Source organism: Octodon degus, unplaced genomic scaffold (genome assembly GCF_000260255.1).
Source record: "Octodon degus isolate 3935 unplaced genomic scaffold, OctDeg1.0 scaffold00022, whole genome shotgun sequence".
Classification (NCBI taxonomy): domain Eukaryota; kingdom Metazoa; phylum Chordata; class Mammalia; order Rodentia; family Octodontidae; genus Octodon; species Octodon degus.
Window position 1 is genome coordinate 8,807,158 of NW_004524598.1, and position 16,157 is coordinate 8,823,314.

At 43.9% G+C, this 16,157-nt stretch overlaps 1 protein-coding gene and 1 pseudogene across 2 annotated transcripts in view; one reads left to right on the top strand and one right to left on the bottom strand.

Annotated features, from left to right (window-relative positions):
* The window catches only part of Ankrd6 (ankyrin repeat domain 6), a 210,953-nt gene that overhangs the window by 154,079 nt on the left and 40,717 nt on the right, over positions 1 to 16,157 (bottom strand). The window lies entirely within an intron of this gene.
* LOC101559900 lies at positions 5,070 to 8,176 on the top strand (annotated as a pseudogene).

The window sequence follows — 16,157 nt, forward strand, 5'->3', positions numbered from 1 at the left end:
GAGAGAAAAAGTGAATCTAATTCTAAAGGGAGAGTCTGTTCTAGAATCTGAATTTGTGAATCTCTGAAAGAGTAGCTATGTTTTTTGTTGAAGGTTTAAAGAAGTTTCCTTCACTTCCAGGGAATGATGATACTTCAGTAACATTTCAAAGAAATAAAGTGTCACAAAAAATAAACCTTGTAAAAATAAATAAATAAACAAACCTCGTTAGGTAGTCGAAAGTACATATTCAAGATCCAAATGTGGCAAGTGGCTGAAGGGACTCGTGTGGGATGCGTGTGGCTCTGTGCAGTGGACAAATCAGAGACTGTTTACACCATTCACACACACACAAGTAAGAATGTGGCCACCAGGGAACAAACGACCCTCACCTGGTGTGCAGAGCCGTAACCCAAGACGCAGCACAAGGGACTATCAAATGACCCTTTCGAAAGAGGTTATTACTCAAAGCACCACAAAGGCAAGAAGTCAGTGGCAGACTCTCCAGCGTATCTCTCGTTACCCCCTTTCACAAAGTCTGTGCTCAGGTCAGAAGCTCACTTCGCTCATCCCAAACACAGCTTTGCCTTCCAGACCTGTTTTCACTCTGGAAATGCGCTTGGAAGTCCTGGCAACAAAGGCAGACTACAAAAGAAAGCTGTGCCCATTTATTTAACGTAAGTTTCACGTGGTATCGGAAGCTCCATGAGAAAATAAAGACCCACAGAAACAGGGACATCTATGTATTTTCTACAATGAATTTCATGAAAAAATGGATAGTCATGAATAAGTATGAGGATTTTAAAAAATTATCTTTATAAAAAAAAAAGTATTATCTACTGGTAATAAATTGGAGGAAAGGGCTGGTGAGATGGCTCCATGGATTAAACGCCTGCTTAGGCAAGTTCAGGGACTGGGGTTTCATGCCATGTGGGGCCCACCCCTGGGCACGATGAGCCAGAAACCAAGTCCGGGCATGGTGGTGCATGCCTGTACTGCCAGGGCTGGGGAGGCTAAAAACAGGAGGATCACTACTAGTCTACGCTGCGTAGTAAGACCCTGTACCAAATACATAAAAAAAAAAAAGCTGAAAAAAGGGGGGGCCGGAGAGATGGCTCAGTGAAATAAGCACTTCCCTGGCAAGTGCAAGGGCCTGAGTTCAATCCCCGGTTCTGCCAACAATAGTAATAATAATAATAATAATAACAACAACAACAACAAAATAAAGATTAAAAAAATAAAATTAAAAATTGGAGGAAAGTTAGCAATCCCTGTTTGTCCACAATTTTCCCAGCCTGTCTTCAGTATAAGAATGACATAGGAGGAATAGAATGGAACCTTTCCCCTGTTGGCAGAGTCACCCCCAAGGAATGGAGAGATCAGTAAGTAACATGCCAGCTGATATGATACAGCTAAATTATTTCTAAATGAAATCATAATTGATGCCAAGTAAAAGTGCTGTGTATCCATTAAAATATAGTCTACTGAAGAAATAAAGTACAATTGAAACCTTCAAAAAAAAAAAAAAAGAATGACATAGGAGATAGGGCACAGCCTCCTCCTCTTCTATGTCAAATCTCCCTCTTCCTCAATCTTCAAGGATACTTGTTATAGAATTTAGGTCACACACAGACAATCCAGCATGGTCTCATCTCAAGATCCTTCACTTAGTCACATCCACAAAGACCCCTTTTCCAAATAGGAGAATATTTGCAGTTTCTAGAGCTTAGGAAAGGAGTACACCCTTGCTTCTCTCCGGCGCCTCCCTGGTCTGAGTTGTGAATCTCAGAGGCTGGGTTTCCTGTCTCTTCACAGACACTCACAGCTTCTCACGGCTGTTCTTGCTTCAGTTGACCCTGTCAGCTCCCTGCTTCTCTAGGGAGGTGCTCATGGGGTAAGAGGTGAATAGGTACCAGTCACCACCCTGTCACAACGGCCTTTGGTGCCAATCCCCCCCACTATGATCCGAGCACTGTGAGAACAGGGTCCGTTCTAATCGCACAGGGGACATTCTACTTTACTGCAACTCGTCATTGTACCTACACATAATAAGGAGTAGCCATTGCTGGATATTCGTCAAAGAAAGATTGGATCTAGATCAGTCACATGAGATGCACTGCTGTATCTGATGGCTACCTATTAGGAAGTATTACATATGTACTGCACAGTGGGGAAGATAAATACTTACAAGACTTATCCACTCAACCAACAGTCCCTGTCAGTCACACCCAGTAACCTCATTTATGACCCAGTAACGAGTTAAAAACCATAAACCAAAGTGACCACTAAGGTCCTTTCTAGCTCTAAATTCTGTGATCATCACCAACTGAAAAAAAAAAACCCTACCCAGTAACCCAACTTCAATCATATGGACCAGTCTCAATGACCAGAAGACTTAGAATTAAGGGAAAGAGCCTGTATGAATGCAAGATACTTCAAAGGTACTAGATAAAATAAATGTCACCCTTAGGCATCCCACATCCGCCATACTGCCTGCATGAAAATAAATCTGCTAAACAACACGAGCACGTAGAGCAATAATACAGGGCACGGAACACCTTAACATCATGTGGTCCTAAGAGTTCTGGTCACCTTTGGTGAGCATCAGTTTCTTCATCTCTAAGATCTGCTCAAGTCCATCCCAAGCTACAGTTTTCACAGAATTCTCACGATTCTTCTGCAAACACCAAGAGGGCTCCACATTCTCACTCTGTCACCTTCTGTGTCAAGGTAGACACAGCTTCAGCAAACTGCAGCCCGCTTCCTCCTCCTGCTGCTCAGTTCTCCAGCTTCTCCATTTGCTCTCCTGACCACCACTCTTTCCACCCACAGGCACAGGACCTTGCTCCTGGGGTCAGCCCAAATCCCCATTAAATATCTCTAGATGTAAGCATGACATTCTCTCATCCAATGATATCCCAATGTTGAACATGAATTCTCAAAGACTTAATACTTAGAATATTCAAAATAACAAACTTCTAATCATTATATATTAGGTGCAGGAGACAGAGTAAGCATTTTAAAGAAAAATCTTTACCCTTCAAAACACACCACCCGGGAAGCCAGGTCCCCACTTACTCAAAAGTGAGCCAGCTTTGGCTACAGAGATCAAGCCATGGACAGCTGGCATTCTTAATAACGAGCCACTTCCTTCTGTTCTGTCAATTGCGGGGACAAAGACACGATTCAGGCCCAGGCGAGATCAGGCGCGCTCACTCACAGTGAACTGTCTTTGTTTAAACCTTCCCTCTCAGGCAGAGCTGTCAGTTGCAGTGGCAAGAGCCAGGACAAAAGTTCTTGAAAGCGAAGCTGTCCGAGTTCCCAGGCAACCAACACATGGACACTATCTCAACTTCCTGACCGGCACTGTGGCACTGAGGCCACCCCAGAGGCAATGTCTCAGGTAGGTACAACCTGCCCTAGACCCAGCATCAAAGGGCAGGCATTCTATACCATTATGAGAGTGTCTACAAGTTCCAACCGAAGCTACCAGGCAACCCACACTCACCAGAACTCCCCTCTAGAATAAGATTTCCAAGCTGTAGTTCATGGCCCATTTGTAGATGAAAAAAATAGGATCACAAACAGCATTTTCAAGAATGAAATATAGAATAGATCAACATGTACATGTTTTAGGAAACAACATGTGTTTACATATGTATGCATACATACTAGGCCACTATGCAAAATGTATTTCTATTTGGCAGTGGTGGAAATCAGACCAGGACCGTCTACATACTAAGCAAGAACTCTAACACTAAGCTATATCCTCAGCCCTAAAATGTATTTCTTACAATGACTCATAGTCCAAAGTTTGAAAACCACCATTCTTGAGCAGAAATGAATCAAGTATTCAATCCAAAGAATAAGAATATAACCTATATTTCTTTATGGAAAGCCAATAATTAGCCAAAGTACCTCAGACAGTGTCTGCAAACCCAGTTAGCCTTTTCCAAGCATGATTCTGGCATCTTAAGATAGATTTGAAAAAAATGTGAGAATTCTTGATGAGAATTTTTACATCTTTGTGTTTTTAATGAGAATCTCACAGACTGAACACATTTAGGATAATCTGGATGCCTCCCTCAAACGGCACTATGTCACGCAGCTTGGATGGTCCTGTTTGCATTTGACTCATAATCAAATGCAGGCAGGTGGCGTGCTGAGGACAAATCAGGCTTCAGTAAATGGGTGACAGGCAGGCCAGGCCACAGCACAGTGCACACAGGAGTTTTCACCATTCAAACAGAACGATGGCAAGAGAACTGAGTCACTACTAGGGACACGGTAGCACAGATATGCTGGACAGGGGCCTGGGCCACAGCGCTCAGTGCCAGGTCAAGCGGCAAAGGGCGGATTCCAAACTTGTAGCAACTCTTTCTGGTAAACACAAAAGTAAATAAACTAAGTGATGTTTATATATCACAAAGTAAAGGAACTGACTTTTCATTGTATAATTACACTGCCGATTTCATATAGTTTTCTTATCATGTTGCTGAAGACAATTTTTTTTTCATTTCAGTATGTCTAGAAATTAAATTGGATTGGGGAAAGAGAGTATAAGGACCACAGAAAGAGGCCACACGTTCACATCCTCTTGCACAACAGTTCTTGATCAGTGGAGAGAAGCTGCAGCCCGAGAGCTGAGGAGGCAGGCGACCCACCTTGATTATGTGTGTATATTTCACCATGAAATGCTTTATCCAGTTTGCTTTGTGGCTAATCTATTTCCTCAATCATGCTTGCCCCAAAACAATATTAGATGAATTTATATTCCTAGTGATTAAGAGGGGAAGGTCCCAAAACTTGAGGAATGTTTGAAGGAAGCCATGCCGAATTTCTGTAATGCTGAGAAAAAGACAGTAGAAGCAAATAGTGAAACAGATTTCCTAAAGGATGGCAGTAAGTATCTCAAGGCTGTAATAGTTGCTTCTCTTCCATCTAGAAATTCCATTTTTAGGAAATTATCCTAATAACTCAAGATATCAGACAAGATTTAATTGCAAGATTTAAAAAAGGGGGGGGCTCTCTGCTCTTGTGCACCTGCCAACAGCTATTCTTCCTATGCAGCCAGCAGCGATCCAGACAAGATGGTGAAGGTTAAAGTAAATGGATTTGGCCCTACTGGACACTTGGCCACCATGGCTGCTTTTAACTCTGGCAAGGTAGATGCTGTAGCCATCAATGACCCTTCACTGATCTCAACTCCATGGTCTACATGTTCCAGTAGGATTCCACCCACGGCAAGTTCCCTGGCACTGTCAAGGCTGAGAACAGGAAGCTCGTCATCAACGGAAAGGCCATCACCATCTTCCAAGAGCGAGATCCCGCCAACATCAAGTGGGGCGATGCTGGCGCTGAGTACGTGGTGGAGCCCACTGGTGTCTACACCACCATGGAGAAGGCCAGGGCGCACCTGAAGGGCGGTGCCAAAAAGGTCGTCATCTCTGCCCCTTCCGCCGATGCCCTCATGTTTGTGATGGGTGTGAATCACGAGAAGTACAATAACTCCCTCAAGATTGTCAGCAACACTTCCCGTACCACCAACTGCTTAGCCCCACTGGCCAAGGTCATCCATGACAACTTCAGCATCATGGAGGGACTCGTGACCACAGTGCATGCCATCACTGCCACCCAGAAGACTGTGAACGACCCCTCTGGGAAACCGTGGTGTGATGGTCCTGGGGTTGCCCAGAACATCATCCTTTCATCAACTGGCACTGCCAAGGCTGTGGGCAAGGTCATCCCAGAGCTGAACGGGAAGCTCACAGGCATGGCATTGTGTGACCACTCCCAACATGTCAGTGGTAGATCTGATCTGCCGCCTAGAGAAAGCAGCTAAATACGACATCAAGAAGGTGGTGAAGCAGGCATCAGATGGTCCCCTCAAAGGCATCCTGGGCTACGCCAAGGACTAGGTTGTGTCTTGCGACTTCAACAGTGACACCCACTCTTCCACCTTTGATGTTGGGGCTGGCATCACCTGAATGACCACTTTGTCAAGCTCATTTCCTGGTATGACAATGAGTTCAGCTACAGCAACAGGGTGGTAGTCTCAAGTAAGTGGCTCTCCCACCACAGCCCAGCAAGACCAGAGGGACAGAGAGTCCACAGTGTAGAAGTCACTGCCCTACTCAGCCTCAACACTGAGAATCTCCCCTCACAGCTTCCATCCCAGGCCACCTAGGAGGGGAGGGACGTCAGAAGCCCTGGCTTACTACCATTGCATACCATCAATAAAGCCTACTGTACCTAAGTAAATAAAGAAAAAGAAAAAAAAAGAATATTTAATAGCAGGGAACTGATTGGGGGGAAAGTGTAATCATATCACACTGATGTTAACAAGAAAATTGTAGTGAATCGATATTGATTGCTAACTTTACACAAAACACTATGTCAAGCATCTATATCTATTATCTCATTTAATTGTGGAAGCACACTACCATAGTTGGTATTAACATTGCCCACAATTTACAGATAAGCAAAATGAGGCACAAGGTTGTTAAACAATCTGCCCAGCTAATAAGTGGCAGGGCTGAAATATGAATCTGGAGAGTCTAACTCTAGGTACCTGATGGATAACCAAAAGTTGCTACAGATTGAATGTTTATACCCCCTCCACTCCCCAAATTCATATCCTGAATTCTTAATCCTCAGCATGATGGTATCTAGAAAAGAAGTCTTTGGAAGCAGTTCAGTCATGAGGGTGGGGCCCTCATGGTGGGATTAGTGCCCTTCTAAGAAAAACAGAGCAGAGCATACCTCCTCTCTGGGCTCTCTGAATGTGAAGATACAAAAGTATCTCCATCTACAAACCAGCAAGAGGACCCTCAACAGCACGCGACCAATACTGGCCCTCTAATTTCCCCCTTTCCAGCCTCCAGAACTGTTACAAATGAATCTGATCGCTTAAGCCACCCAGCCCTCGCTACTCTTGTAGCAGCCTGAAATGAAACTGAAGGCTTGTAAATGTAGGTAATCTCTATGTCACAGAGATGTGTATGTACATAAGATATGACCAAGTTAACAGGACAGGTTATAAAACATTATAAACCATAATCTAACTTTGTAAAACTTTCAAAGGACCAGCAAGATTTGTATCAAATTATCGTTACTACTGACATTATTTTCCTATTTATTTAAATTTTCTTCAGATCATTTTGAGATTGAAAGCAACAATTCAGTTTAAAAATATGTTCCTGGGGCTGGTGAGATGGCTCAGTGGTCTAAAGCACCTACTTAGAACAAGCTTAGCAAAGCACAGGTACTGCGGTTCAATCCCCCAGCACCACATGCCAGCCAGCCTGCCCCCTGGTGGGCTGAGCTGGCCACACACACACACACACACACACACACATAAATAAATAATTAAAAATAAATAAATAAATAAAAATAAAAATATGCTCCTGGTGAGCTATACTACAATTACTATATGTTGCATATACAGACAACATCACAGCAAGTTTCTAGTGAAGATTAGTAACTCAGGCCTCTGTTACAGTCTACCAGAAAAATCGTGACAGAAGTTTTCTTGTATGACTTACATTTGGTAGCACTGCGTTGTCACATAAAATACAATTCAGTAAGCCAGCCTGGTATAGTTCACATCTAGAAGTTTCCCCAAAGCCTCAGGTGCTCATAGGTGGGGCTTGCAGGAACTGGCTAGATCATGAGGGCGTAATAATCATCAGTGGATTTGCTCACCCACGAGCATATGGCTGCCTCGCTGCTAGGAGGTGGGATCTGGGGCCTATCCTGGGAGGACTTACCTCTTCCCGCTCCCCACTTTCTCTGCTTTCTGCCACAATGCTGTGAGCCATACCCCTCTGCCATGCTTGTCCGCCATGCCAACTGTCTTGGAGCCAGAGGCCTATGGACTAAAACCTCCACAAACTATGAACCAAAATCACCCTTTCCTCCTTTAAGTTGTCACTACTGTCTCAGTAACTAAGACACAATCTCAGAATTCAGACATGCCAGTAATCTTTATTCCAGCGCACACATTTCCTCTGGCCTGGTCTACAACAAAGAAAAAAGACAGGAGAAACTACAGCATATCACTGAAGCCCACACTGTGACCAACACCTAGAAGCAGCAAGTGTGAAGAGCCAGTTGTCCTTCTTCTACACCAGAAAAGTCCAGGCCCTAGAAGCCAGACCTATGTCCACAGTAAATCCTTTCATTCCCTTTAGGATAGGAGGCCGTGAAAGAAAATCTAAAGCCAACCAAAAACCCAGGCCAAACTCTGCACCTGCTCTGGAATAAAACCAGAACATTTTCACAACTATCCCTGGGATTTCCCTGGCTATGAAGCTCTAATCTCAGTTGCCATGGCCTACGAATTCTGATAGCTTATGGGGTCTGACTTCACCCTGAGTTGGGGGAGGGAGCTTAATGCTAAATGCAGGATACGACACAAAGCACTGGCTCCACATGGTTTTGGACTCTTGTAACATTCCACTAATGCACTCAAAAGAATGGGAGCTCAGAGAAAGAACCCTAATATCATCTGGGCAGTGCTGCTCAGTGGGGCGCCACTAGCTTTGGGGCAGGCTACTTCTTCACCGCACCAGGTGGGACAGTTTAGGGCATTGCAAAATACTTAGTATTCAAGGTCCGCAATCATCCGTGCCTGGATAATTGTGACAACTTAAATGTTACTACTCAATCTTGGTAAATGCTTCCAATGGAGAACCGCTCAACCAGTTAATCTCTGGAGTTCAGTGAAGTCATTTCTTTAAAGCGACTTGAGTAGTGATAGATCTCATGTCCCAAAAGTTCTGAGTTTACTGATCGTTCCATTGCACCACACACTTCCCTAATCCTGCTCATGAGAATAACGCATACTTAAATATCAAGAACAGACTTAACACTTAACCATAGGTGGGGTTTTTGTACTTATTTATTTATTGGATCTAGGGTCTCACTCCGCAGCTCAGACTCATGGTGATCCTCCTGTCCCAGCCTCCCCAGTGCTGGGGTTTTATAGCTTAAATTTTTTTCCAACCTTATAATGGTATTCTGGTATGTAAGCACAGAATTCTACTACTATATTTACTCTGAAAAGGCAAAAAGTCTATGAATATTTGATGCTTAAAGATGTGGGGGCCGGGGAGATGGCTCAGTGGAATACGCACTTCCCCAGCAAGCACAAGGACCTGGGTTCAATCCCCGGTACCGCAAAAAAGAAAAAAAACATGTATTGTGGTGGGCCTGAGCTACACACCGAGACTCTGTCTAAAAAGGAAACAGGGCTGGAGAGATGGCTCAGTGGTCTAATGCACCTACTTAGAACAAGCTTAGCAAAGCATCAGGGAACCGCGGTTCAATCCCCCAGCACCACATGCCAGCCAGCCCCGCCCCCTGGTGGGCTGAGCTGGCCACACACACACACACACCACTCTCTCTCTCTCTCTCTCTCTCAAATAAATAAATAAATAAAAATAAAAAGGAAACAATGAAAAAACAAATAACAAAACCACAAAAGATGCAGTGCATGCTGGATCCATACTGTGAACACCATCTATACAGAGACAGGCAGGGAGGGAGGGAGGGATCTGGAAACATTTGTACTTTCTTAAGAAAATACTTTTTTGAGGGTGCCATCTCTATAAGTAACTAGGGAAATGAGTTCGTGTGGGATAGCTTTTACCAAATAAAAGCTTTTGAACTTCAAGGTTTTTAAAGAATTTTAAGGCTAGAGATATAGCTCAATGGTAGAACACTTGCTTGGTATGCATGAAGTCCTGGTTCAATCCTCAACTACAGCCCCCTCAAAACAATAATTTATAGAAAAATCAGTATTCTCCTGTCAGTTCAGTACCCATAATTCAGAAAATTTATATTTTAAATAGTATCTCACTAGTTCCTAAGGGCCTAGGAAGATTGGTCCCAAGCATACCACTGCCATGTGCCTTCCACAGTGTGACGGGGCACTGTTAGTAGTCGGCTTTCCTGTTGCTAAGACACCATATCTGACACCCATGATTTAAAGGAAAAGTTGAATTTAGCTTATTGATGGCTCCAGGAGATCAGTGAGCAGCCAGCTGGCTCCAAGGCGGTGACCTCCTGAAGAACAGTAAGTCAGAGCACAGCTGTTTATTTCATGGCTGCTGGGAAGCAGGGGGACAGCGCCAGAAAGTAAAGGGCAGAGGCAGGGCAGAGGCCGCACCTGCGTGACCCATCCAGAAGGCCCAGGAGCGTGCTGCGCTGAGCGGCTGTTTCTTAGTCCAGGTAAATTGAGGTACAAGAATTAATGGCCGTAAGCACCATATATTTTATATTCACATGTTGAATTTAGGACTCTAGCACATAAACTTTTACTGAAGTTTCATAGAAAGAAAACCCATCTTATCCATTCCTTGGCCCTACTTTATTCACATGATTCTTCCAATGGTAGATAGATACCTTTTATTTGCTTCTAACTTGCAAAACACATTGTGATACCGCCTAGAACAGTTATATAATTTACACAACTTGCCCCCAGTGTACACTCCGGAAGACCAGAAATGAGGGCAGAAATGGGGGAGAAGGGGAGGTAAGGAAGGTGAGAGAAAGAGAATAAAGAGGGAGCGCAGGACTACACAAAGCACAACGCCCCAAACAAAATTATTCTACAGAAATTTGAGGTAAAATTTTAAAAGTACTTCACACCTGACAGCCACTCTTATTCTTTGCACATACACATATAAAAATTGGACAGTTTTTCTACTTACAGCAAGTCGAACTAAAATTCACTTAGTAGCTTCATTATCATTTCAAGAACCAATCAAGCGCCCACGTAACATCCCCCAGGGTCCACTCCCACTGCACTCGGCTGGGGAAACTTTCTTATCCACAGTCCCAGTCACAAAGGCAGTTTTACAATGGAGCGGGGTCCTCCCAGGGACTTGCCTCTGCACTGGGCGGCTGGCGGGGACTCACAAAGGCGAGGCCCAGCCCTCAGAGCCCGGCTTTGTGTGGAAGGGAGGATGGCGGGAGGGTCTGCGGGAGCAGCTCAGCGCTCTGATATTTACATGTCAATGCCTAAACCAAGGAGCCCCTCCACTCCTCCGACCCGCCCGGCTGCCAGGCCTTGGCTTTTGTTGCTTTCCCTTCTGTAAGAAGCCTTGAATCTAAAGGTTGCCAAAAGCATTTGGCAAAGCTCCTTATGAGGGATTTGTCACCCTCTTCAGAGCCATGTGCCTAGGTAAACACATCAGAAACTGGCAGGAGGGCTTTTCATATTATCCAAGGACACCACACAGGGAGAGACACATACCTCAGGTGACAATCATGGAACAGAATCAGAATTCCAAAGGAAGTGAGGGTCAGAAAAAATTAGCTCAAAACAAAAGCTATGGTTCCAGAGAAACAGATGCTCCATCTTGTACTCAGGCTCGAAAAGCAACTACTCTGGAGTTTTAGTTTGTTTATAATTTGCTGTGAGAAAATGGTGTACACTTCGGGTGCCAAAAACAAATAAATAAACTTAACAATTTATATCCTTTTTTAAAATGTATTTAGTACAGGGTTTCACTACGTGGATTGGACTTGTAGTGATCCTCCTGTTTTCAGCCTCCCAAGCTCTGGGATTACAGTTGCATGTCACCAGGCCCAGTCTCAATCACCATCTCAGCAGTGGGACAGTGAGGATCAAACCCCAGCCACTGTACTCTGCCTAAGCAGGTGCTTTAGTCCACTGAGCTAACTGGCCAGCCCTTTGAACTTAACAATTTTAGGGTTCACTAAATCCAGTGTTATGAACAAAGGGACAGGAATAGAGGAAAATAGATGCTCCATGTACTGTTCAACATAGAGGAATCCTGTCCCATAAGAAAGTGGTGATGGGCTGGGGAATTAGCTCAGTGGCATAAGTGTCTGCCTGGCAAGTGCAAAGTCCTGAGTTCAAAAAAATAAAAAAATTAAAAAAGAAAGAGGTGATTTACGGTTAGAAGAAATAAGCCTCTTCAATCCATGATGGATACAAAGAGCAGATTTATTCAGAGGCTCCACTCAGCAGAGTGAAGGACTCATCGATGAGATGAGACGAGGAGATAGCACCTGCACAAGCTAGAAAGAATTTCTAACAATGAAACAGTCCAGGCTGGTGTGTAGGTGAGCAAGGGGGCCTTCCTGCAGGCCGATCTGCAACCAGCTGGGGGTCCAGGCAGGAGCCCATCGGGCATCAAAGACCTGATCTGATGGGAGAAGACACCCTTATGAACAAGTTTGGGATTTTTAGACCTCGAAATCCAATGAATATGGAATTAAAATATTGATTTACAAAGCAACATAATCTGCAATGTAGAAAGATTTATACTAAGATGAAGCCACGCTTACATTCTCAAAAGAATCCAAGCCTTAGTCATTTCTGAAATTACAAAATGCAAACCCATGACCCACTTATTACAGTTTGAAAATTGCAAGGTTGGCTCAGTGGATGCCATTGCCTTAAATTCCTTTTCCTTTCTTCTCTTTTTTCAAAAGGCTGCTGATGTAATTTGGGTCACTTACAGCACAGTGCTTTATGGTCAATTGAGCTTTATGAATATTTCATAGGGTACGATCTCAGTGTTGGTCTAGGACACAGAAGCAGAGGGGCGGTAGGAGTTCCTAGGAATGATGTGTGTGCACGTCCTGGTGGCCACTCACAGTTTCTACATTATGAAAGGCAACAGCAAAAATCTTCCTACCCAGGAATATTCTCTTTCTGCCTGTGTTGTAAAAGAATCAAGAGATGGGGCTGATGAGATGGCTCAGTGGTCTAAAGCACCTACTTAGAACAAGCTAAACTAAGCAAAACACAGGGACCCCTGTTCAATCCCCCAGCACCACATGCCAGCCAGCCCCGCCCCCTGGTGGGCTGAGCTGGCCACACACACATAAATAAATAAATAAATAAATAAATAAATAAAAAGAATCAAGAGAACTGCTTTGACCCCTGCCACTCTCTGCACAGTGGTAGATACAGATGGAATTTTATGACACGGTAGGAGGCAATGAATGCCTCAGTTACCACAGCCCCACCAGCCACCTCCATCACCACCACCACTTGATAGCATTATAAGCTATCAAGATTCCTATCTTTCTATTTTATTTTCTATTTATCTTTTAATGTATTTAGTACAGGGCCTACAAGGTCTCACTCACTACATAGATCAGACTCATAGTGATCCACTTGTTTTCAGCCTCCCAAGCTCTGGGATTACAGGCACGTGCCACCATGCCCAGTCTCACTCAGTGTGCCCAGCGGCAGGGCCGGCACCATCACTCGGGGGATCAAACCCAGGTCCCTGTGTCTGCCTAAGCAGGCACTTGAATCCACTGAGATATCTGGCTGGCCCAAGATTCCTATCTTTCTAAAATGAAAATATTCATGAGGTATATGTATACAAAATAGTCACAATAACTGACAAATTGCTCTTCATTTAGTACCAATTTATCTCCCCACCAATACTCTTTTTTTGTTTGGTTGGTTTTTTGTTTTACTTTTTTGGTACAGGGGATCTAACTCAGGACCTTGTGCTTGCCAGGCAGGCACTTATGCCACTGAGCTATCTCTCTGACTCTCCAATGACATTCTACAGGAGTGCCATCTTCCTATGTAGCCACCAACAAGGGTCTATACTAATCAGAATATTTTTGTACATTTTTTTTATCTTGAGGCTTGACAGAAAAAAAATCTTATTTGTTTGCTTTATGTTTCATTTATTCTATTTATTTATTTTTGGTACCAAGAATCAAACTTAAGACCTTGTGCTTGCCAGGCAGGCGCTTGTGCTACTGAGCTACCTCCCTGGCCCTCATTTATTGTTCACAAGGTTGAGCATCATTTTTTTTTAATGTATTTGGTTGTTGGGGCTGGGGAGATAGCTCAGTAGAATAAGTGCTTGCCTGGCAAGCGCAAGGGCCTGAGTTCAATCCCCAGTTCCGCCAAAACACACACACACACACACACACACACACACGTATTTGGTTGTTACAGACACTCACTACGCAGCTGGGACTCATAGTGATCCTCTTGTTTTTTCAGCCTCCCCAGCGCTGGAATTACAGGCATGCATCACTATGCCCAGACTTGGCCAGCTCAGCCCACCCTGGGGGAGGGGGGTCTGACACAGCATGTGGTACCAGGTATTGAACCTCGGTCCCTGCGCTTGCCTAAGCTTGGCTAAAGGGGCACTTTAGTCCACTGAGCTATCTCGCCAGCCCCTGTATTTTTTTTTTTAAGTAGGTATTGTATAGCTTGTATCTAAATGTCCTCCCGAAGCCTCACATGTTCACATCTGGGGCTTTTTGGAAATAGCTGGATCTAAGACATATGATACTGAGTTTCAGGGCATGTGGTACTAACTTTGTCCGCTGATTGGAATTAGCAAAGTTCTGGGTGTAGATAAAGGGAAGGTGCACCTGGATGAGATAAAAGGAAAAGGAAGGCTTGTTGCTTCTGCTGCCGCCGCCGCTGCTTGCCACTCTCTGCCTTCTGCGTGCCACGCCACAGGCTGTTTCACCTCTGCCGTGCCACCCGACCTTGCAGCCAGCTGACTGTAGGCTGAAACCTTTACAAACTGCAAGCTGAAGTAAATCTTTCCTCCTTCAACTTTGGGTGTCAGATACTCTGCCTCGGTAATGAAAAGAGCAACTAAGACAGTAGGCAATAAATTTGGGCAGGTATGTCCTAAATTGCTTGGTTATCTTTGTGGGGTAGAATAACAGGAGACTTATCCTATCACACTGTATATTTCCACAGTGTTTAAAATATGTATGATTTAACTGGGCATAATGGTGCACACCTGTAATCCCAGCATTGTTGGAGACTGAGGCAGGAGAATGACAAGTTCAAGCCCAGCCTTGGTATTATTGATTCAGCAAGACTTTCTCAAAATAAAAATTTTAAAAAAGGATGGGAACGCAGCTTAGGGCAGAGACCCTGGGTTTAATCCCCCGTGCAGCAAAAACATAGTAATAATAAAATATGAATATGTCTAACTTTGGGGTTTTTTCCCAATTTCAAAAATAAAGTTTTAAAAAAGCAATTGGTCAGTGGGGCATCTTTTAAAAAAAATAATAACATTGAGCATCATTAAATATCAGTTAATCATGCAAGGTACTCTCAGATAAATCAACTTACAAAATTGAATCTAAAAAAAATCAAGGTTAAAGTACAGTGCTTAGGGGCTAGGGAGATGGCTCAGTAGAATAAGCGCTTCCCTGGCAAGTGCAAGGGCCTGAGTTCAATCCCTGGTTCTGCCAAAAAATAAATAAAAATTAATAAAGTACAGCACTTAAAAATTGTGCCATTAGTCAACAAAACGCACTCGTATTCCCCTTGAAGAAGAAAACAACGCAAGCAAATGCATCTCACCGAGACAGAACACCCTGTCATTTCCAACCTGCCCTTCAGATACCTTCTTCCCAGTGTGTCACCACAATTGCAATTCTTTTCTACTCTGTTACTGTAGACTTGCTGCCAACCGAAGTGGGATTCAGCATTTTGTGACAAGTACACGAGTTATTTTGAAAGAAGCTGGAATACAACAGAAATAGCTCATTTGGAAGGCTGATCTTTTGGAATTGTTACAATTCACAATAGTTGATCAAAAAGAATACAGTGCATGCCTGTAATCCCACTACTCTAGAGGCTGATGCAGGAGGATTGTTGTGAGTTCAAGACCAGCTTGGGCTACAAAGTGAGCTGAAGGCCAGCCTGAACTGCAAAGACAGACCCTATCTCAAAAAGACAAAAGAAAAAGAAAATGAACATAAAAGGAAGTCCAAAAAACTTAACAAAATAAAAATAAAAGGAGGTTCCTGCACTCATCTGCTGATGAGAAAGGAGCACAAAAAATGATATGGCTGTAAGCGCAGGGGCCAGGGTTCGATCCCGAGCACTGCCATGCTGCTCTGGCCTTGCCCCCCGGGGCACGCTGAAGCTGCGATGGAGTTGGGGCATGGTGGCGCATGCCTGTGATCCCAACACTAGGGAGGGGGCCGAGGAGATGGCTTAGCAGAATAAGCACTTCCCTGGCAAGTGCAAGGGTCAGAGTTCAATCCCCAGTTCCACCAAAACAAAAACAAAAACAAAAACAAAAACAAAAACACACTGAGTTACATCCCCAACACTAGGGAGGCTGAAAACATGAGGACCACTATGAGTCCAAGCTGCATAGTGAGACTCTGCACAAAATAAAATAAAA